Source organism: Sus scrofa, chromosome 15, assembly GCF_054392235.1.
Source record: "Sus scrofa isolate SSC_HxYL_T2T_F1_AM1 chromosome 15, Sscrofa_HxYL_maternal_Yorkshire_Landrace_v2.0, whole genome shotgun sequence".
NCBI lineage: Eukaryota > Metazoa > Chordata > Mammalia > Artiodactyla > Suidae > Sus > Sus scrofa.
The window spans coordinates 116,758,985-116,782,934 of NC_139397.1; the positions used below are offsets into that span (position 1 = coordinate 116,758,985).

At 36.8% G+C, this 23,950-nt stretch overlaps 1 protein-coding gene across 28 annotated transcripts in view; it reads left to right on the forward strand.

Moving 5' to 3' along the window:
- The window catches only part of PLCL1 (phospholipase C like 1 (inactive)), a 958,345-nt gene that overhangs the window by 780,863 nt on the left and 153,532 nt on the right, over positions 1–23,950 (forward strand). For 3 of the 28 annotated variants that reach the window (XR_014830041.1, XR_014830030.1, XR_014830045.1), the window contains one exon: positions 22,750–22,828. The exons of 17 other annotated variants lie outside the window; for them this stretch is intronic. The gene's annotated coding sequence lies outside the window, so the exon portion shown is untranslated. Of the gene's footprint in view, positions 1–1,426; positions 2,827–10,824; positions 11,296–14,312; positions 14,443–21,754; positions 21,882–22,749; positions 22,829–23,950 lie in introns of those variants that run through there. 8 more of the 28 variants (XR_014830029.1, XR_014830049.1, XR_014830050.1 and 5 more) reach the window with 7 other exon arrangements.

The window sequence follows — 23,950 nt, forward strand, 5'->3', positions numbered from 1 at the left end:
TGACTTTTGCCACAGCTGGGGGCAGTGGCTGGATCCTTAACCCATTGAGCAAGGCCTGGGATCAAACCCGCATCCTCATGGATACTAGTCGGGTTCCTAACCTACTGAGCCATATCAGGAACTCCTTAATGTACGATTACTTATCAACATAAATTCCTTAATCACAACAATTTAAAGAGGTGGTTGGCAATTTCAGTCATTTTGTCTCACACCTGAGAGAAACCAGGTGATTGTATTACTGCAAGTTTATATGGAAAAATATTGACATTTTGATTTCAACCAGCTGAGGCATGGAAGCTTAGTATTTACATGGTCTTTTTGGTTTGAAGATGATGTTTTTTTCTAAGGGACTTACTAGCGGTCAGGTTTTCTGGTTAAAATCCTTTTTCTTAGACTTCACTACAAGGAAGTTTATATACTGTGAGATGAAGTTCCCTGTAGAATTTTGGAGTTTTTACTTTGTAAGTCAATGCAGTTACTCTTTTAGGAAATTTCCGAAGAAAACCGTGGAAGAAGAGTTTTGAAATGACACATAAATCATAGAGGCACTGTAGCTACACTTGCTGTGATGCACAAAGGAAATTTGTTCACCTCATGGAATATTTGCATTTGAGTCAAGGGGAAACCTCTAAAGCCAGCCTCCGCAAAGGCTCTGAACATGGCTCTGATTTAAACACAAATAGGAGTTCCACTTGTGGTACATCGAAAACAAATCTGATAGTAACCATGAGGTTGCGGGGTTTGATCCCTGACCTCGCTCAGTGGGTTAAGGATCCGGTGTTGCTATGAGCTGTGGTGTGGGTCGCAGGTGTGTCTCAGATCCTGTATTGCTGTGACTGTGGTGTAGGCCGGAAGCTGTAGCTCTGATTCCATCTCTGGCCTGGGAATCTCCATGTGCCACGGTGCGGCCCTAAAAAGGAAAAAAATAAAAAACAAAAGCAAAAAAAAAAAAAAAAAAAACACAAACAAAGGGTAATCTGGGCCTGACAGTCTGGCCACTGCAGCAGTGTATCTGAAGGTTATGTTTTATGTTTATTAGCATCCAGATGGCGTTTTATGTCCTTAATAACTTTGTCCCTGACTAAGCCATGAACCTACCATTTGACAAGCACAGAAGGAAATGTCTATCAGCAGAAAAGTCATTTTATAATCAGAAACACCACTTGAACCATTCGGAATGCATTCTGAGTTTCATTCCTTTTCTAGGTCAATGCCCACAGTTATCTGTTGACAAACACACAGCTTTTCCAAACCGTATTCAATGAGCACCTGGAATTCCTTTTAAAAGGCTACATATGTATGCTAATGTTTTATATAAGTAGTAACTATAATGGTAAGAGGTCAGATTGCTTTGATTCACATTTATTCATCTTTATATGTTTATATGTCTATAAAAATTAGTGTATAGTATGTATTAACATTCCAGTGTTACAGAGATTTGAAATCGTCCCATGAACTTCCTACCATTTGGTTTTTCCTGGCTCAGAACTCTGTTGAGATCAGTCTACATACACACTGTTAAAACTGCTTTGGGGGGAAGTTGTAAGTATGCTTTTTGTGACGGTCATTTATGTCACTTACTAAATTCTGCTTCTAGATTTCAACCTCCTTGAGGATAACTATTCTGTTTTATTTTTCTGTATCTCAGAGCACTTATTTTAATGTGAATCTTATTGAAGTAATTCACTGCTTTTATCCTTAAACTCTGGTCTTTAACTCTCTTGTAAAGTGTGAAGGGATTATTTTTAATGTTAAAGAAATACTTCTGCATTACCATTCTGCATATTTCTCAGTGAAATACAAAAACTCTTATTTGGAATTAAATTTAGAGCAGAAAAACAGTAGTTTTAATGTCTACTTAACTTTTAATTTAAAAATGTTTGGTGTTATTAATGCCACTTAGTTTTTAATTTCAAATCCGTTTCTTCCTTACTTCCTTCTTTCTTTCTTTTTTTTTTTTTTCTGTTTAGGGGCATATCTGTGGCATATGGAAGTTCATACGCTAGGGGTAGAATTTGAGCTACAGCTGCTGGCATACACCACAGCCCCAGGAATGCCAGAACCAAACCACATCTGTGACCTATACTGCAGCTAGTGGCAACACTGGATCCATAACCCACAGAATGAAGCCAGAGATTAAACCTGCATCCTCATGGACCCCATGTTAGGTTTTAACCCACTGAGCCGCAAGGAGAATTCCTATTCCTTCATTCTTTGATTCAGTAAATAATTACTGAGGGTTTACTATGAACCAAGAACCATGCTAGGCACATAATCATCATTTAAGAAAATTGTCAGTGTTCATTTTTCACAGAACTACAACAAACAATCCAAAAATTTATATGGAACCATAAAAGACCCAAAATTGCCAAAGCAATCCTGAGGAATGAAAACTAAGCAGGAGGCATAACTCTTCCAGACTTCAGACAATATTACAAAGCTATAGTAATTGAGACAGTGTGATACTAGTAGCAAAACAGACATACAGACCAATGGAACAGAATAGAGAAACCAGAAATAAACCCAGACACCCATGGTCAATTAATCTTCAACAAAGGAGGCAAGAATATAAAGTGGGAAAAAGGCAGTCTTTTCAGTAAGTGGTGCTGGGAAAACTGCATTGCTACATGTAAATCAATGAAACTAGAACACACCTTCACACCATGCACAAAAATAAACTCAAAATGGCTTAAAGACTTAAATGTACGACAAGGCACCATAAAACTCCTAGATGAGAACATAGGCAGAACATGCTCTGACATCAGCCATACAGATGTTTTCTTAGGTCAGTCTTAAAAGGCAACAGAAATTAAAAACAAAAATAAACCAATGGGACCTAATCAAACTTACAAGCTTTTGCACAGCAAAGGAAAACATAAAATAAAAAAAAAAAAGACAGCCTGTGGAATGGAAGAAAATAGTTTCAAATCATGCAACTGACATCATTTGAAACTATTAGGGCTTAATCTCTAAAATGAGGGCTTAATCTAAAAAATATACAAACAGCTTATACAACTCTACAGCAAAAAAAAACAACCACCCAATGTCTATTCAGGGCAGAAGACGTGATGGCTGACAGGAACATGAAAATATGCTCAACATCACCAATTATTAAAGAAATGCAAATCAAAACTACAATGAGCTACCACCTCACACCAGTCAGAATGGCCATCATTAACAAGTCAAAAAATAACAAATGCTGGAGAGGGTGTGGAGCAAAGGGAACCCTCCTGCACTGTTGGTTAGAATGTAAATTGGTACAACCACTATGGAGAACAGTATGGAGGTACCTTAGAAAACTATACATAGAACTACCATATGACCCAGCAATCCCACTCTTAGGCATATATCCAGACAAAATTTTCCTTGAAAAAGACACATGCACCCATATGTGCATCTCAGCACTATGTACAATAGCCAAGACATGGAAACAACCTAAATGTCCATCGACAGATGAATGGATTAAGAAGATGTGGTATATATACATAATGGAATACTGCTCAGCCCTAAAAAAGAACAAATAATGCCATTTGCAGCAACATGGATGGAACTAGGGACTCTCATACTAAGCAAACTAAGTCAGAAAGAGAAAGACAAATACCGTATGATATCACTTATATCTGGAATCTAATATATGACAAAAAATGAACCTATCTGCAGAATGAAAACAAATTCATGGACATGGAGAACAGACTTGTGGTTGCCAAGGAGGAGGGGCAGGGAGTGGGATGGACTGGGAGTTTTGGTTTAATAGATTCAGACTATTGCATTTGGAGTGGATAAGCAATGAGATCATGCTGTATAGCACAGGGAATTATATCTAGTCACTTGTGATGAAACATGATGGAGTTGATAATGTGAGAAAAAGAATATTCATTTATATGTATGACTGGATCACTTTTCTGTACAGTAGACATTGACAGAACACTATAAATCAACTAAAATGGAAAAAATAAAAACCACAAAAAAGCAAAATGTCAGTTTACAAATTTTCTTAAAGCATTCATTAATTTTTTTTTTTTTACAAATTATAAACATCTATGATGTTCCAGGCACTGTTATCCACTTCCTAAGTTTGCATCACCCCTTTTCCTTTACTTTGGTCAGCTTTTTTCTATATTCTCTTATCTCCTCAAAAAGAATCTAAAACCTAATTAAATACTATGATTACAATTCATGGGATCTAAACTTCAAATTTTATTAACAAATTTAAAAATATTGTACTAACGGAGTTCCCATGGTAGCTCAGTGTTAACAAAGCCAACTAGGATCCATGAGGATGCGGGTTCAATCCCTTGCCTCACTTAGTGGGTTAAGGATCTGGTGTTGCTGTGAGCTGTGGTGTAGGTTGCAGACATGGCTCAGATCCTGTGTTGCTGTGGCTGTGGTGTAGGCTGGCAGCTGTAGTTCTGATTCAACCCTTCACCTGGGAACTTCCATATGCTGCAGGTACAGCCTTAAAAAGACCAAAATAAACAAATAAAATAGTAAAACACTGCCTCTAAGATCACTCCACAGTTGTCAATATTTTAGAAAACTTTGCCCAGATCCTAGGGTTGGGATCTGAAATCATTTTAAGGGCCAACTCATCCACCTTAGAAAAGAGTAGAGAACTGTTCACACATTTAATTAGTCAATACTTACCAGGATGCATTTTTAAAGGTTTGAGGTAAAACTCTAGGGAATTTAACTTGATTATAAGAGAGGTTAAAAACGTGGCAATGTAGAGATGGGATTAAGATGGCAGAGTAGAAGGACTGGAGCCCAGCTTCTCTCATAAAAGCAACAAAATTGCAACCAACTGCTGAACAACCTCCAACCAAATAGACTGCAAACTATCTGAAAAGATATCCTACTCTAGAAAACAAAGAGGAGGTCACATCAAGATAGTAGGAGGGGCCATTATGCGATGTAAGCAACCCTATACTCATTGGCTGGTCAGCCCACAGACTGGAAAGTAACTGTATCACAGAGACTTACCTACAGGAGTGAGAGTTCTGAGCCCCACGTTAGGTTCCCATGCCTGGGGATCTGGCATTAGAAGAAGAAGCCCCCAGAACGTCTGGCATTGAGGACCAGTGGGGCTTGTGTGCAGAAGCTCCATGGGACTGGGGGAAATGGAGACTCTACTCTTAAAAGGCTTGCACAGGCTTTCATGTGCACTGGGTCCCAGGGCAAAGCAGAGATTCCATAGGAATCTGGGTCAGACCTGACTACAGTTCTTGGAGGATGTCCTGGGAAAACAGGAGGCAAAGGTCTCGGGAATAATCATCAGTGTGCAGTCCTCTAGAGGTGGTCATTTTGGAAAAGTCTAGCCCCACCCATTAGGGCTGAGAAGCCCCAGGCCAAACAATAATCCAGGTGGGAACATAGCCCAAACCTATCAGCAAACGCTGCCTAAACGCCTAAACACACCACAGGCACACAGCTGCCTCTAATCTCATCCATTGACAAAGCCCCACCCCACAGAGGCAGAGGGATAAGAATAAGCTCCACCTACCTTTGGGCAAGCACCAGTCCCTCTCATAGGGAAGCCTACAGCAAGCCACTGTACCAACTTCAGCCACCAGGGGGGCAGACATCAGAAGCAAGAGAAGCTACAATTCTACCATCTCCAAAAAGGAGACCACACTAAAAACCTATACAAAATGAAAAAGGTGGAGAATTATGACTCAGACAAGGGAGTAAGCAAAAACCACAGAAAAACAAAACTGCTAAGTGATCTAGAGATTATCAATCTCCGTGAAAAAGACTTTAGACTGATAATAGTGAAGATGATTCAAGATCTTGGAAATAAACTTGAAGCAAAGATTGATAAATTACAATAAACACTGAGCAAAGAAATACAAGATTTAAGGATTAAGCAAGCAGAGATGCAAAATACAATAATTGCAATAAATTCATTAGAAGTAACCAACAGCAGAATACAGAAGGCGCAAGAACGAAGAAGCAAGGTGGAGGACAGGCTAGTGAATATCACTGATGTGGAACATAAAAGAGGAAAAAGATTGAAAAGAAATCAAGACAGTTTAAGAGAACTGTGGGACAACATCAAATGAATCAACATCTGTATTATTGGTTTGCCAGAAGGAGGAGAAAGAGAAAGGGACAGAGAAAATATTTGAAGAGATAAAGGCAAAAACTTCCCTAACATGGGAAAGGAATCCCTCACTCAAGTCCAGGAAGCACACAACAAGTACCATATAAAATAAACCCAAGAAGGAACACCCTAATACACATATTAATTGAACTTACCAAAATTAAATACAAAGAGAAAATATTGAAAGCAGCGAGGGAAAATAAATAACATACAAGGGAACCCTGAAAAGTTTATCAGCAGATTTTTTAGCAGAAACTATGCAGGCCAGAAAGGAGTGGCACAATATACTTAAAGTGATGAAAGGAAAAAACCTCCAACCAAGTTTACTCAGTCCAGCAAGGCTCCCTTTCAGATTTGAAGGAGAAATCAAAAGTTTTACAGACAAGCAAAAGCTAAGAGAATTCAGCACCACTAAACCAGCTTTACAACAAATACTAAAGGAACTTCTCTAGTTAGAAAAGACCACAACTAGAAACAAAAATATTACAAATGGCAAGGCCCACAAGTATAAATCATCCACACACAAATATGCTACCAAAATCAGTAAAGGTAGGAAATCATCCACACACAAATATGCTACCAAAATCAGAAATCATGAGAAGAGGAGGGTATCAATGCAAGACACTGGAGATGCACTTATAATTAAGAGACCAACAAATTAAAACAATATTGTATATGTATAGAGTCCTATATCAAAATTTCATGGTAATTGCAAACCAAAAATCTACAGTAGATACACACACATATAAGAAAAATCAATCCAAATACAACACTAAAGATAGTCATCAAACCAAAAGAGAACAAGAGAAAAGGGGAAGCAAAAAGAGCAATAAAAACAAATCCAAAAGAGTTAATAAAATGGCAGTAAGAACATACATATCAGTAATAATGTTAAATGTAAATGGACTATATGTCCCAACCAAAAGACATAAACTGGATGAATGGATACAAAAACATGACTGCTATCTCCAAGAGACCCACTTTAGTTCTAGGGACACATACAAATTTAAAGTGAGAGGATGAAAGAAAATATTTCATGCAACTGGGAATCAAAATGAAGCTGGAGTAGCAATACTCATATCATAAAAAATAGATTTTAAAATAAAGAATATTACAAGAGACAAAAAAGGACATTACATAATGATCAAAGGATCTATCCAAGAAGAAGATTCAGTAATTGTAAATATATATGTACCTGACACAGGGTTACCTCAATATGTAAAGCAACTGCTAACAACCTTTAAAGGAGAAATTGACAATAACACAATAATAGCTGGGGACTTTCAACACCCCACTTACAGCAATGGACAGATCATCCAGACAGAAAATCAACAAGGAAACACAGGCCTTAAGTGATACATTAGACCAGATGGACTTAATAGATATTTATAGAACATTCCATCTAAAAGCAGAATACACATTCTCCTCAAGTGCACAAGGGACATTCTCGAGGACTGATCACATTCTGGGCCACAAATCAAGCCTTCGTAAATTTAAGAAAATTGAAATCATATCAAGCATCTTTCTGACCACAATGCTTTACAACTGGAAATCAACAACAAGGAAAAATTACAAAAAAACACAAACATGGGGAGCCTAAACAACATGCTACTAAACCACCAAAGGATAACTGAAGAAATAAAAGAGGAAATTAAAAAAAAAAACTAGAAGAAAATGACAACAAAGACACAACAATACAAATCCTATGGGATATAGCAAAGGCAGTTCTAAGAGAGAAGTTTATAGCAGTACAAGCCTACCTCAGGAAACAAGAAAAAGCTCAAGTAAACAACCTAACTATACATATAAAGCAACTAGAGAGAGAATAGACAACAAGTTAACAGAAGGAAAGAAATCATAAAGGTCAGAGCAGAAATCAATGAAATAGAAATGAAGAAAACCAATGAAACTAAAAGCTGTTTGAAAATATCAACAAAATTGATAAACCTTTAGCCAGACACATTAAGAAAAAAGAGAGGACTCAAATCAATAAAATTAGAAATGAAGAAATAGAAGTTACAATGAACATCACAGAAATACAAAGGATCATTAGAGACTACTACAGGCAACTATATGCCAATAAAATGGACAACCTAGGAGAAATGGACAAATTCTTAGAAAAGTGCAATCTTCCAAGACTAAATCAAGATGAAATCAAAAAGATGAACGAACCAGTCACAAGTGCTGAAATTGAAACTGTGATTAAAAAACTTCCAACAAACAAAAATCCAGGACCAGATGGCTTCACTGGCAAATTCTATCAAACATTTAGAGAAGAGCTAACACCTATCTTTCTGAAACTATTTCAAAAATTTGCAGAGGAAGGAACACTCCCAAACTCACTCTATGAGGCCACCATCACCCTGATACCCAAACCAGACAAAGATACCACAAAAAAAGAAAATTATAGGCCAATGTCACTGATGAACATATATACAAAAATCCTCAACAAAATACTAGCAAACCAAATCCAACAATACATTAAAAGGACCGTATACCATGATCAAGTGGGATTTATCCCAGGGATGCAAGGATTTTTCAGTATCCTCAAATCAATCAGTGTGACATACCACATTAACAAACTGAAGAATAAAAACCATATGATCCTCTCAATAGATGCAGAAAAAGCTTTTGACAAAATTCAACACCCATTTCTGATAAAAACCCTCCAAAAGTGGACACAGAGGGAACCTCCCTCAACATAATAAAGGCCATATAAGACAAACCTAGAGATAACATCATTCTCAATGTTGAAAAGCTGAAAGAATTTCCAATAAGATCAGGAAGAAGACAAGGATGTCTGCTCTTGCCACTACTATTAAACATAGTTTGGGAACTCCTAGCCACAGCAATCAGAGAAGAAAAAGAAAGAAAAGGAATCCAAATTGGAAAGGAAGAAGTAAAACTATCACTGTTTGCAGGTGACATATACTATACCTAGAAAACTCTAAAGATGCTACCAGAAAATTGTTAGAGCACATCAGTGAATTTGGTGAAGTTGCAGTATACGAAATTAATACATAGAAGTCGACAGCATTTCTATATGCTAACAATGAAAGATCAGAAAGGGGAATCGATCCTATTTACCATCACATCAAAAAGAATAAAATACCTAGGAATAAACCTACCTAAAGAGACAAAAGACCTGTACTCTGAAAAGTATAAAACACTGATGAAATAAATCAAAGATGACACAAACAGATGGAAAGGCATGCCATGCTCTTGGATTGAAAGAATCAACATCATCAAAATGACTATACTACCCAAGGCAATCTATAGATTCAATGCAATCCCTATCAAATTACCAAGGAAATTTTTTACAGCACTAGAATAAAATACTTTAAAGTGTGTTTGGAAGCACAAAAGACCCAGAATAGCCAAAGCCATCCTGAGAAGGAAAATGGAGCTGGAGGGATCAGGCTCCTTGACTTCAGACTATACTACAAAGCTACTGTTATTAAAACCATATGGTACTGGCATCTAAACAGAAATATAGATCAGTGGAACAGGATAGAAAGCCCAGACTTAAACCCATGCACCTGCAGTGAACTAATCTATGACAAAGGAGGCAAGAACATACAAAGGAGGCAAGAACATACAAAGGAGGCAAGAACATAAAATGGAGAAAAGACAGCCCCTTCAATAAGTGGTGCTGGGAAAATTGGACAGCCACATGGAAAAGAATGAAATTAGAACACTTCCTAACACCTAACACAAAAATAAACTCAAAATGGATTAAAGACCTAAATATAAGACTAAATACTACAAAACTCTTAGAGGAATACAGAGGCTATACACTCTCTGACATGAATCACAGCAATATCTTCTCAGATCCACCTCCTAGAATAATGACAATAAAAGCGAAAATAAATAAATGGGACCTAATTAAACTTAAAAGTTTTTGCACAGCAAAAGAAACCCTAAACAAAACAAAAAGACAACCCACAGAATGGGAGAAAATATTTGCAAATGAAGAGACTGATAAAGAATTAATCTCCAAAATTTATAAACACCTCTTATAGCTCAATACCAAAAAACCAAAAACCCCATCAAAAAATAGGCAGAAAATCTAAACAGACAAGTCTCCAAAGAAAACATATACATGGCCAAAAAACACATGAAAAGATGTTCAACATCACTCATTATTAGAGAAATGCAAATCAAAACCACTATGAGGGGAGTTCCCATCGTGGCGCAGTGGTTAACGAATCCAACTAAGAACCATGAGGTTGCGGGTTCAGTCCCTGCCCTTGCTCAGTGGGTTAACCATCCGGCGTTGCCACGAGCTGTGATGTAGATTGCAGACGCGGCTCGGATCCCGCGTTGCTGTGGCTCTGGCGTAGGCTGGCGGCTACAGCTCCAATTCGACTCCTGGCCTGGGAATCTCCATATGCCGCGGGAGCGGCCCAAGAAATAGCTAAGAAGACAAAAAAAAAAAAAAAAAAAAAAAAAAAACACTATGAGGTACCACCTTATACCAGCCAGAATGGCCATCATCAAAATGTCTACAAACAATAAATGCTGGAGAGGGTGTGGAGAAAAGGGAACCCGATTACACTGTTGGTGGGAATGTAAATTGGTGCAACCACTATGGAAAACAGTATGGAGATTGCTCAGAAAACAAAAAATAGAATTATCATTTGATCTAGCAATCCCTCTCCTGGGCATCTATCCAGAGAAAACGATGCTTTAAAAAAATATATGTACTCCATTGTTCATTGCAGCATTATATACAATAGCTGAGACATGGAAGCAACCTAAATGTCCATTGAAGAAGAGTGGATAAAGAAGATCTGGTACATATACACAATGGAATATTACTCAGCCAGAAAAAGAAATGAAATAATGGCATTCACAGCAACATGGATGGACCTAGAAATCATCATGCTAAGTGAAGTTAAACAGTGAGACACCAGTGTCACATGCTACCACTTATATGTGGAATCTAAAAAAAAGGATACAGTAAACTTTGCAGAACAGATACTGACTTACAGACTTTGAAAAACTACTACTTTCTAAAGGAGACAGGTTCGGGGTTGGGAAGGGTGGGCTGGGTGTTTAGGATAGAAATGCTATAAAATTGGGTTGAGATGATCAGTGTACAACTATAAATGTAATAAAATTCATTGAGTTAAATAAACTAAAATAAAATTGTCTCTGAAGCCAAACTACCAAGAAAGACAAAAAAAAAAAAATGGCAAAATAGTAGGAAATAAGCTTAAAATCTCCCTCATTAGAGTGTCAGAGGAAGAATAGTCATGAATTTTCCTTGCTATATTTATGTAATCTCAAGTGCAAAAGGTTATTTCCTTTTCATCATGGTTCTCTGTTGCCTCATCTATGACTTACAATTGAATGATGTATAAATATGCAAGTTAAACGAATTCTGTCATTTAAGAGAATTTAGAAAACTAAGCTGAAAACTGAAGCGATTAATTCCTATGCTCAATTCCTGTGTATGGGTTTTTTCCACCACACCAAGCAAATCTCCTTGGATACCTGCAATTCAACTCAATTCGAACACTGATACAGTGGCAGGTCCCCCAAGTTAAAGGCTCAGTACCACAGGACTACCACCCCACCATCCCAGTTCAGATGCCAACCCCAAGTCCAGGATGTTACCTATACTTCTGACCAACCTGCTATAGATCAGAAGTTCCAGTGACCCCTTCCTTGGATTAGATTAATCCACTAGAGTGGCTCACAGAACTCAGAGAAACATTTCACTTACTAGATCACCAGTTTATTATAAAAGGATATAATTCAGGAACAGCCAAGTGAAAGAGACACACTGGTGAGCTAGTAAGTGAGATATTTTTCTTTCTTTCAATTCACAGCATAGTTTTCCCACTAAGATGGTTAGAAAGGAAAAAACAGCTTGACTTGTTTATTGAAAACCAGAACTTGAGCAGGTAGAAGGCAAATTTGATTTGCATCTGGCTCTGGCCTTAGACAAATTCTCTTCTCTGCCCTTCAGTCTCCACCTCTACATCCTAATGATCATACTATCAATGTGTTATAAGGTGTAGAGAATGTGAAAGTGGATCAACTGTTAGTCACCTGCTCACCATGCAGCACAATGTTAATAGCCTTTCTTCACATAGTCCCCCTTCGATTCAGACCATGGATATGGCAAAGTTTGGACTTAGCAGGTCACACTGACTAAAAAATTACATTTAGGGAACAATGCATAGGAAATATCAAGGACCAGAAAAAGGGATCAAGTGAATTGCTGAACCACACTTGTGAAGAAAACAGTTAACAGTAAGAAACATCAAGAAAACTGTAATAGTCTCAAGCTTACCACAGAGGGCACTTGGACCTATCAAAAATAGTACCTTTTTATAATATGCCAATTTTCGATTAAACAGTTTTGCAGTTTTGTTTGTGTGTAGACGGAACATGGAAAACAAACAAACACTGATGGAACATGGGCTAAGCCCAAACTAGCTGCAGAAAATGATTGTAAGCTTGGATGCTAGAAATCCCAAAGAGAGGAAAGAAATCAGGTTCTCTGCCTGATCTGCCTTTTGCCTGAGGAAACTGGAAATATTTAGAGTCTCAAAACCACCCACCCAACCACCTCTGCCTCCAGGCCACACTGTGAACAACCATGAAATAGCAGATTATTTACTGTTTGACTTCTTACACGGAAGGTGCTGAAACCCTGAGCTGCACTGCACTCAGTTTAGACTCTTGCTTCTTTGTTTTCTGAATGACAGTTTGGGAGACAGCTGCAGTTCTTACAAAGAGAGCCATCTTGATAAACAAAAACAAAAATAGAAAGATGCATTCTTTTGCCCCAGAGAAACCGTTCTGAGTCCTAACTTAAGAAAGAAGTAAATGGATGAAAGAATGTGTTAACGTAATAACAGATCTGAACTCTAAATAGCTAATTTGGGCCCATACATATTACCTAGCATAATTATAAAGAACGTGGTAGCAGAACAACCAAATTATTTCAAAGACATTTGAGGCAGTGGGACAGAAAGATTTCTTATTCCCATCCAAATGAATTAAAAAGAAAAGAGATGGCAGGTACTCGTCTGTGTTCTGCAGAGCACATGCCACACCCGTGGTCCTTCACACAGCTTAGACAAAACCTTGAAAATGCCCTTGTTAAATGGGAGATGGGGAAGTAGCCCTTGGCTTCTTACCTCTAAGTACCTTTTGTTGCAAGGACTAGGAAAAGGAACGCTTGAATTTTCATCTCTTGATGAAATGAAGTCCATTCATTTCACATTTGTGGTTCTAAATGTGGACTGATCTGAAGTGGCATTGCCTTGTTATTAAGAAATGCCGTGTCAGACACTTACTTTGATTTCATTGTAATACGGCTACTAGGAAAGCAATCCCTGTTAGGTGTCCTCTCCCCAGCTACCCGCTGGCTCCCAGCAATTTTTGTTTTCAGATAAAATGAAGACCAACATGTTTGTTTTTTTTTCCTACACCATTTCAGTACATTACATCTTTAAAAATAATTAATCATATCTATGTAATTTATACTTTTCTATTAAAATAGGATATGTATAGTCATTGCTTAGCATGTCCAGTAAATTACAGCTTATTTGGGATCTATTTTAAATATAAAGATCATGAATAAAATGCTAGTTAAAGCATTTCTAAGTGAACTAAAGTTAGTGTGTATGGTATCCAGCAAAATATATGTTTTTCTAAGTAATAAGAGGGAACAACTATTGAAACTGTAATCATCTTTTACAATAAATACTGTTTTTCTTGAAGGCTTTCATACAATGAAGTTAAATATCTTTTTTTTTTTTTTAAGTTTTTGGGGTTTTTTTTTTGGCTGTGCCTGTGGCATGCGGAAGTTCCTGGGCCAGGTATCAAACCCACACCACAGCAGTGACGTCAAATCTTTAACCACCAGGCCACCAGGGAATTCCTAAATATTTAAATTGAAGTGTCACTCTGGACTGGTGGAGTCCTTCAACTCTACTTAAGTGTTTATGGTATAATATGAAATAAATTATGTATAATGCATATGGTATAATATATAATGTATAATAAAAATAATATATTCTAAAATGTTAGTAGCTCATATAGTTAATTATAAGTTATCATCATCTAATTACTTTTATAGAATAACACTCTTGGAACATTTAGAAAATGTGTTAATAATAAGCCATGACAACAGCCTACGGTAGTAGAAATTATATGGAAAGTTATCCTGTGTTGCTTAATTTTCATGCAGAAAATACTACTTAAATGGCGCCTTTCATTAAAGGAGAAAGAAATGTACCCCAACCGATTTCAGGGGCCCTTAGCATTCTGGAATGCCAGGAGCTCTTGGCTTTGTACTACACATCAATGATGGCTGACAGGTAAATAGCTTCATCTTTTTTTTTTTTTTCTTTTTTCTTTTTTAGGGCCTCACTGGAGGCATATGGAACCCAAACTAGGGGTTGAATCAAAGCTGTAGCGGCCGGCCTACATCATAGCCATAGCCACAGCCACACGGATCAGGATCCAAGCTGCATCTGCAACCTACACCACAGCTCACGCAACGCTGGATCCTTAACCCACTGAGGGAGGCCAGGGATTGAACCCACATCCTCATGGATACTAGTCGGGTTCATTACCACTGAGCCACAATGGGAAATCCACGTAAATAGCTTTGAATAATATTTACCCTTTTGTATTTTATACAAAGAATAAGGATCTAAAAGTATTGAACTTCCCAAGATCATTTCCTTACCAACTTTTTCTATGAGTTAGAAATAGATGAGATCCAAAGCCAAGTCCTCTTTTTAGAAATAATCCTCTTCCCTTTCAGAAATAAGAGAGAGTAAATGTTGCAGAAGCACTATATTCCTAGTATCTACCCTCTAATACTAAAACAACAGTTTACTGCATTTTGATGTTGCTGTTTCCTGGGGACAAAAGTGCTTCTGTGTGAGACCTGCACCAGGATGCTCCACACCTCGTGCTTAAGGAGAGCCTCAAATGAGTGAGCTGAACTATTCCACTTCACCCAAACCTGTTTGCTTCAAATCGTGGAACTGCTGACATGAGTTGACAAATGAACACGTTAATGAGTTGATCCAGTTCAGTGTACCCAAAAGGCTGTCTGTGAGATCCAGGACCGGAAAGTTCATCTGCATCTCAGCCCGATGGAGCTTGCAATGTGGCTTGTCACAGAGTTTCCTTTAGCTTATGTGATTGCTCGCTCCACATGCTGCCATTTACAGTACACGGTATACACTAAAGCTATTTTTTGTCAAGACGGGCTGGGTTTTCACAGCTCTGCACATGACATCCAGTCACTCTTCTTGGCTCTTAATGCTTAACATGGTGTAGTCTTGATTTTTGGCTGATTGCCTCCAATATGTTCAATTTTGGATGATTTTTAGTGTAGGTTTGTGAAATGATGCCCTAGAAATGTGAAAAATGTATAGGTTTCCTTAAAGGGCTTGCAGACATCAGTCTGCTTCCCTAGGCATCATTTTGAAACTGTGATAGTTTCTCCAGCATTTGTGGCGTGCCCTCAGCGGGCACTGGAGAACATTCAGAAGGCAGATAAAAGAAGACTGAGGAAAAACATAAAAGGGGATGTCTCTGGGGTGTGGAGTTAGGAGTTGAGGTGGATAGGCACTTACTTTTCATTATGCAGTTTATCTGTTGGCACTGTTTTTCTTCCTGGTTTGTGTCTCATCTTGACAATTAAAAAGTTTAAGAGAAAATGATACATCTTCCTGATGCTGTTGTCATTGTTAAAACTACGTCTGTCACTCATGTTTTTTTAGCACTGATTTCCGTGAATACAAAGTCCAATGCATACCCTGTATCTCTTCCTGAGCTTCAACCTTGCCAATCTCATTTCTCAACAGTTTTACTATTTCCACATGGGCATTGTGTTTTTAGATCCCACCTTCCTTCCATTCCCATGGTTTCCTTCAAATGAAGGACTACTTCTTTTTGATACACAAAATTTGTTATCTGTGTATTATTGATACAGTTTGGGGTTATTTGAATGCCCAAGATAATATTCTCAACTGGATGGCTTCTAGAATTTACTTGATAGAAACTGAAGTCATTAATCTGCCTTATCCAGGCTACCATGTCAGTAAAATAAGGTAATGGATAACTTAAGATGAAATATCAGGCAAAGATACAATATGAATGGGAACCCCCACTGATTCATAGCAAATTTGATGATTTAATTTTTTTAATATTTAAAACTATCACATATGAAAATAGTCTGCAAAAAAACCCCCAGAGAATAGGCATGGGGGAAATTAATAGTGGATCTCTTTTTTTCCTTCATGTTTCCATCTTTGATTTGTATTTGAATATTTGTGAGGAAATTGTGCATAGGAATTCAGTTTCTCTTTGCTTTTTCCTGAGTCAGATGATATTAACATATGGAAAGATATTGATCCAAGTAATAAGAAGAGATGCTATTGTGAATAGTGCTGCAATGAACATGCATGTGTCTTTTTTAAGCAAAGTTTTGTCCGGATATATGCCCAAGAGTGGGATTGCTGGGTTATATGGTAGTTCTATGTATAGCTTTTGGACCTTTCCACAGAGAAGAAAATCATGGACTTGGAGAATAGACTGTGGTTGCCGAGGGGGAGGGGAAGGGAGAGGGAGTGGGACGGATGGGGAGCTTGGGGTTAATAGATACAGACTATTCCTCTGGAATGGATTAGCAATGAGATCCTGCTGTATAGCACTGGGAACTATGTCTAGTCACTTATGATGGAGCATGATAATGTGAGAAAAAAGAATGTATACATGTATGTGTAACTGGGTCACCATGCTGTATAGTAGAAGAAAAAATAATGTATTGGGGAAATAAAAAAGTGACACTTTATAATAAAAATGAGGATGCTGATCCCTGTAGCAAAAGTGACATAAGTTATGTACCCCAGGTTGACTACTTTTAATAGGCCTAATATAATAAATCCTTTCATTAAAAAATAGATGGAAAATCATATTTTAATTTTGGGGGAGACCTATGCCTAACTCTTTGACCAGAGAAAGTGAAATGGAGGCAGAGTGGGCTGAGAAGGGGAATGAACTCGGAGTTCAGCCTTACCTGCCATGGAGGGTCTGCTAATCTCTTTACCTGAATGATTAAATGATTAAAGGGTTGGACCAAGTGTTATTTCATGTTCTTTCTAATTCTAAATTCTGCAAGAGAGTCAGAGTTCCACAGCTGGGGATTCTCTGTCTCTCATGACACTTTGCCTAACACGGTGGCACTTAATAAATGTGCATTTAGAAGAGGAAACAAAGGACAAGGTAACAAGTAAGAAAAAATGAACCTCAACGAAACTGTAAATAATGGATCTAGAAAGTTATGAACCAGGCAGATCAGACATGATTCCACCATGCCACACTCTATGGCACAGTGTTGTCAGCAGCACATTCAAACACACACACACACACACTTCATCAAGGTCTTTACCCTCAGTGAAAAGCTATAGAATATGTGCTAAAGGCAGAAGTACAAACTGACTTGGAGATTTCATTAAAACTGGTTAAATTCACAAAACTGTTAAGATCAATATATTTGTCAGTCACCCTGTAATTAAGTTGGAACTGTGGTTGTGGAATATTACATATGCAGCCATTTAATAAGCTGAGTTCCCTGAGTCTGAGAAAAAATGAGAACAAGACCAGTTTCAAAGATCATTTGAAAAGTTAATCTAGCCTCCCCCCACTTTTTTCTTTAAAGCAGCATCTGCAGCACGTGGAAGTTCGCCGGCTAGGGGTTGAATCAGAGCTGCAGCTGCTGGCCTACACCACAACTATAGCAACACTGGATCCAAGATGCATCTGGGGCAATGCTGGATTCCTAACCCACTGGATCCCTAACCCACAGGCCAGGGGCTAAACCCACATCCTCATGGACACTATGTCAGATTCTTAACCCCCTGAGCCAAAAGGGGAATTCCTAATCTAGACTTCTAAATTGTAGAACTATGCTTGTAATCAAAGCAATAGACATTTTATTATTTGCTTATTTAATTTAATAGGTATTTTATACGGCAGGCATCATAATAAGTGTTCTACATATATTTGCACCTGAGAGGTAGACACTGTGATTTAGGTCCATTTTACAGGTGAGTCAACAGAAGATTCACACTTATTCAACAGATCTTTCTTGAGTCACTGCTATGTTATGGGACCTGTGCTGGGTGTTGAATTCACAGTGATGAATCAGATAGACTGAGAGATCTTGGTCAGGCCTGCCCTGCTCAGTCCTGCCTGGGCCAAGTCATGGGGCAGATACATCAGTGCAGAGGCCCCTGAACCAGTCAGTCCTGGGTCACGGCAAGGCACCTTTTTGTGCCTGAAGGATAGTGGTTGTTAGTTGACTGGTGAATAACACAACACAGAATACAGCTATAACTGAAATGTGAAGGTTAGATTTAAGCATAAGAGGTTAGCTGCTGATCTTGACAGTGTTTCAGGGTGGCGTGGCAGGGAATACAGAAGTGGAGATTAATGTCTTTGCACAGTGTGGCAGCACTGTCGTCTCATTTAGCTTAACTAGTACAACCACTGGAGTGTCTCATGAAGGAACTCAGAGAGATCAGAGAATCACACCCATCCAACTCGATGTTATCTCCTGTCCTTGTTTTTTCCAAGCCTGATGCAGTGAAGTGTGATTTACATGAAATCTATGTGTCTGAGTATTCCTCTCAATTCTCAAACCCAAGCTCCTGTTGAACCAACCCAGTCCACGATCTCAAAGAGCCTACAGTCTTTTAAGGAAGATAGATGGTGAAACACGCTAAACAAAATCAAAATCCTATAAAAGGCAAAACTACAATGATAGAAAGCAGATGATGGGAACTGATTGCAAATGGGCACAAAGAAACTGCCTGCAGTGATAGAAATCATCTATATCCTGATTGTTGTGAATGTCATGAGACTCAATACATTTGTCAAAAGATATGAAGAGGTACATTTAAAATTGTTGAATTTTATTGTAAAGAAATTATATTTCAACAAAGCTGGCAAAAAATGCCACAAACTTTGGAATTTTACTATTAATTTAAATAAAAAATATTTGAGACTTTCAATTGTTAAAAATTTTATATACATGTATATCTATCTATATACATACAAATATACACTATATAATTAAAAATATATGACAATTAAAAATATGAATATGTACATATACATGCATGTACATATTTTAAGACATTTCTAATTTGTTAAAAATTATATATAATTGTATGTACATATGTACATACATATGTATGTATATGTACATTTGTATATCACATATTGAAAAAGTGAAATGTAAAACTGGAATTCAGGAGGTCTTGAAAAAAGTCCTCCCTCAGATTTAATGTAAGCAATAAATCCAAAATGTATTATTTTTGAGAATAATCAAAAGTTCCTTCCACTTTTCTTCACTGAGTACTAAAATCATTTAGAACAGGTTTTCTAGATTGACTTCTAAAACTGTGAGTATATTACTTATTCAAATATTTACACATAGCTAAGGAAAAATCAAATAAACAAATGAGACCATAATTAGAAATTTTGATAAATGCTTTTAAAGAAAAATATCAGGGTGTTAGGAAAAGGCCCGCAAAAGGAACTAGTAATATATATTTTTTAAAATAACAAAGTAGCTTCAGTATTAATGTCTACTGACTTAGTAAAAACAAGTTCTATGAAGGAAAATAAAAAGTTATAAAGCAAGGATTTAGAAATAATGCAACTAGTTTTCCTGTGGAAACTTCAGAAACCTTGGATGTTCTAAACTTGCTTATAGTTGATTTCCCATAAAGATGCTGCTCAGAATTATTTTTTCTTGATAAACTTCCTTTTTACTACATCTCTTTAACTCCAGACCAGCAACAAATGGGCCACTAAAGCTAATACTGAGAAGCATGCATATTTTTCACTAGTATCTTTGTTTCTTTTTATAAAAGCAATCACATAAGGTATTAAACTATTTTAAAAGCGCTTCCATATTTAACATAATGTGCTAATAACTAGCACATACTTGCCTGAAAAGATGCTAAGGATATGAAGACTCTGGCTTCATTAGCCAGTGACTATTACTGAGCAGACGACAAGCTCAATATCTCATTAAAGGGTTACACACTGTGAAACAGAACAAGGTAATACTGTGTCATTTTTATATAGAAAAACATTATAGGGTAAAACATTGACGTGTTCAGTTAAAAATAATCCTTCAAAAGGCCAAAGTTAACAGTTAAAACCATTTTTTATCTAGAAATTGGCAAAAGATTTATCTAAAATGTTTATATTTTTGTCACTCCATAAATCAAAATTAGTTTTCCATTAAAAAAATTGGATCAGATATGATGATCTTCTTGCCAATTTTTAGCTAAATGCAAATGGAAACATCTGAGATTTTAAACTGAAAACTGAAGTTTATAGATATGTAGTAAAACTACTGCCTATGAGCGTTACATTCTGAGATCTGAGTAGCATATGAGGTTATGAGTTAACAATAATTTCAGCTACATTACTTTCCTTCTACCAAACTTATAAACACAAAATTAAGGCCTAGCTTTGTGATTAATGTGTATACCTTATTATATTATGTCTACCCTTTAAAGTTGATGGAATGATAATGGAACTTCTACTTATTCTTCAAGTCTCCACACAAAACTTTTTCCAGACCCACAAAACAAGGCCAGGGTGCTGTTTTTCTGCCCTTCATAGCACCGTGTGTCTTCCCTTTGTACTTGAATGTACACCTGCTGTTGTGTTACTATATAATGGACCTGTCTATAAGCTACACGAGAGATCAGGTGTGGTTTTTCACTCATCAGTTCATTCCTAGCACCTAATATAATGTCCAGTGCCTATACTTAACAAATACTTATTAAGTGAATGAAATCTGATTACCACAGTGTCATTTCTATGATTTTTAAAAAATATGACCATGGATTTATTAATGACTCTATCAACATTAGGTTTTCCTTTCTGTATTTTCCAAGTGTTATCTGCCTGAAATATCCAAACCAGCAAATTGCACCTTGTGCCTCAGGATAATGGTTTTGTTTCTCCTCCATGCTCTCTCTGCTTTCCACACTCTTTTCCCAGCCTGTGAATGTGACCATGGACAGAAAGTGATGAGGTATTTGCCCTTCTGTCCCTATTACAGTGCACAGTGTTATTTCCACCTCGGCTACACTATCAGAACCTTCTCTCCTACCTCTAGTGAAGGTGTCAAATTTTTTGAAAGAGAAAACACAGCCTTTCCTCCTCAAAACAATGTTGAAATTTTGGAATCCTAACGAAATGGCAGGAGAATATTATATAAAAACGTTTTTGTCTCTTAAGAGACTCTATACTTTTTTAAATTAAGTAGCTTCAGATCACCCCGATTAAGATTTACTAAGTCTATGCAAGCTACAAATGACTCTCAGGATATAGATGGTCTTTGAGCCTTAATGACTTGGTCCCAGAATTCTACTGACGTCTTTTCAGTTAAAACCATTTAGTCAGTAGATTCAGTATGTATTTACATGACAGGGCATAACCAGAGAGGGCATGTATAAACTCTATTACCAAGTCCCAGTATTTTGATGGTCAAAGCAAATTTAATGAGGTGGAAAGTCAATGAACATAGAAGAGATTATTGGCAACAGTGTAACAACAATGAGATTCTGCTCTTTCCCCCAGGACAGAAACAGAAAGCTAACATGGAAACCAAAATATAGCTTTACCTTGGGCCATAAAGACAAAGACAGCAATCGAAAAGATTCATTCTTGATGATCGATTTCTTTTACCCACTGCAGGTTCACTGTGGTAAGAGAGATGATTTTTTACCAAAAGACAAACTTTGACAAATGAGCTCATTTCCATCGGGTTGACAAGTCTTAAGTCATGAGATAGGCTGAAACATGCATCCCAAAGCTCCATTATAGAATCATTAAGCTGATTTCTTCATGAAAATATATATTTTTTTCTTTTTAAATTTTAAAGGAGAAGACAGGTGGTTAAAGACTAATACATTTTAAAAGCCAGCTCCCCCCTTGTCACATAACTCTTTGAATGATTAGGGGTACTGACTGCCAAATGTGTTTTAAAACTCATTTGAAATGAAGAAAAGACTCAGAAATAAACAAAAAGGGGAGGGAGGAAGGGGAAATTTTAATTTTACATTTTTTCTTGCTTTATTTTTAAGATAAGTAAAATTGTTCTTTTATTAAAAAATGGCAAAAGTTGTATTGAAGTAGGTCGACCACTCACATTTTAATTCTCAAGTCTGAAGGAATTTTTAACTGTCACTACTGACCCACAGATTTGAAGTTAAGAGAATCAATGATGTGATTTTAACATTTATAATACTATAAAACTGCTTTCTTACAGGCTAAGATGTCTACCTAGTTGTCTGCAAGATCAATAGCTCTATAATTAAAGTATGTAAATAAAGGATGATAGTATTGAAGTATAAGGAAATAATGCTTTTATACATTTCAATGTATACATTACATGTGTCAATATGTCTGTATTGAAGTGCAGAATATAAACATGCTAGTGTAAAGATGTATTCATGTGTAGATAGAAAGAGATAGACAGATAGATAATAGATTATAGATGTGTGCTGAAATACATAGTTTAAAAGCCATGTGTGTCTCTTCCAGTATTTTCACTATTCAATTGCTCCCTCCAGCCCAGAAGACAAGGAAATATTTTTCAAGGCCAGTTACAGAATCTTTGAAAATGGATGAAACCCTGAGTTCTCCAACAAGGTGGAAGAAGTGTTGATCTTATGTAAAGAGTATTTTAGAATGTACTTGAGTGTTTACTCTTGCTGTAAACAAAGGATGACACATGCTCAAGGGTTGGGGTCAAGAATGTTATTAGTGTCCCTGTTCATAGGACCAAAATCTGCCATGGTTCATTTGAACTCTGGACTCCTTACAAATAAAGGACATGCTCTGCAATTACCAATCTGCCTGGGCATATACATAAAGAGAGCTGACAAATGATAAAGGAAATTGGAAAGGTTGAGAGGATGAAGTCAATAATAGATTTATCTCCAGACATTTAGCACTTGAAGTGCATCTGTTATACAATATGTAGACATATTTTACGGCAAATTTGGAGATACTGTGAGCCCACTGGGAAGGGACAATATCTAATTTTATATTCTATATAATTCTGAGCATAACTTTGGTGCCTAATCAGTAAGAAGAGGCGGTACCCTCTGTGCTTACAAAGGAGAAATGCATGAAAAGGATATGGAAACATAACCTGGGCACTTGTATGCAGTAGCAGTGTGGAAGAACAGTGCAAAAAAGAGCAAAGCCAAATGTAAAAGAAGGGAACTATATTTTATGTGCATCATGGAAAGATTGTATTCTGAAAGTTTTTTTGATCATTAAGTTAAAATTTCTAATTTTTTCCCAAACTCAAAAAAACTTAATTGCAAGTTTTTATTCTGAAAGAGTACAAAGTTCAGTAATAAATTGAAAACAATTTTTTAACTAGCTTTCATCAGACTGCATTTAGGAAACAATTTCATGCTGGCTTGAACATTATTTCCCCCCAAAGAATTTGTCTTGTTCTTTCGAAAAAATTATTTTACTTCATGAATTCTATAAATACTGTTAATCACAGATATTGTAAAATATAAAGTGCTTTTATATTTACAGTATTTATAATAATATGGCCTCATTTATAATATGCATGGAAAAGAAATTATACCTATTTATTTATGTAAATATGATATGTATGTATAAGTGAGAAATTTCTATTTTACTATCGATGTTTTTCTCTTCATCTCTCTGTTTTCTTTCTTCTACCATACATGTATGGAAAAACATACATCTTAAGGCTTTAACTTTATTTAATTTTGTGTAAATTTATCT